The sequence below is a fragment of the Physeter macrocephalus genome, chromosome 14 (genome assembly GCF_002837175.3).
Source record: "Physeter macrocephalus isolate SW-GA chromosome 14, ASM283717v5, whole genome shotgun sequence".
Taxonomy (NCBI): domain Eukaryota; kingdom Metazoa; phylum Chordata; class Mammalia; order Artiodactyla; family Physeteridae; genus Physeter; species Physeter macrocephalus.
Window position 1 is genome coordinate 61,006,719 of NC_041227.1, and position 903 is coordinate 61,007,621.

Consider the following 903-nt stretch of genomic DNA (forward strand, 5'->3'; position numbering starts at 1 on the left):
ATCTTTCCATCAATATTAATCATCTTTGGAACTTCTGGAACGAGGCTTATAGCGGCTTTGAAGAAGGCATCAGCTGCAAGACAGAAGAAAAGTCCATGTATGAGAATGCTGAAAACTTCAGGGTCTGCTTTCTTCTTCACACGGCCTGGAAGTCAGGCCTCACTGAGGGCTCAAGACAGCTGGCAGGTCCTGGAAGAGGGTTTCTGCACTGTGATCGACTCGTTGAAACGTTCGCTTGAGAGGGTGCTGCCGCCTCCCAGCTCTCCTCTTCCCCCGCTTCCTCCTTTGAGCGATTTGGCTCAGAGAACCTCAAATTGACTTCAGATAATACGTGAAGAAAGCAAGTGGCAAATTGTTACAGAGGGCATAGAAGTCACAGTTGCCTGTACTGAAGGCTTCACCTGAACTGGTTCAGTGAACCCTCCGGTTCACCACAGGAGGAAAGTGCTGTCCGCAGCCCACTTCACAGGTGGGAAATGAGGTGTGGAACGAGAAGTGCCCGATCCTACCATAGGGCCTGTGTATGCGGGACGGTCCAGCCGTGGTGGTGGAGCCCAGGCTCAAGCTCTGGTTTGTCTGAATCTACTCTAATGCACACTGTATTTGTTAAAGAAATAACAGTGGAAATGCCTGAAGGAAGGTGTGCGCACGCACGGACACACACACACACACACACACGGCTTTTAAAGACTTCTGGTTAGGTGACAGTTCCAGAGAATCATTTGGAAAATGAAGATACTTTAAGAACTATGAAATAGACTGTAAAACAAGAAGACCTCCAAGGGTGAGAGGGAGGAAGGAAGGGGAGGAGGGAGAGAGGAGGGATGGAGAGGAAGGGGGAGGAGGGAGAGAGGAGGGATGGAGAGGAAGGGGAGGAGGGAGAGAGGGATGGAGAGGAAGGGG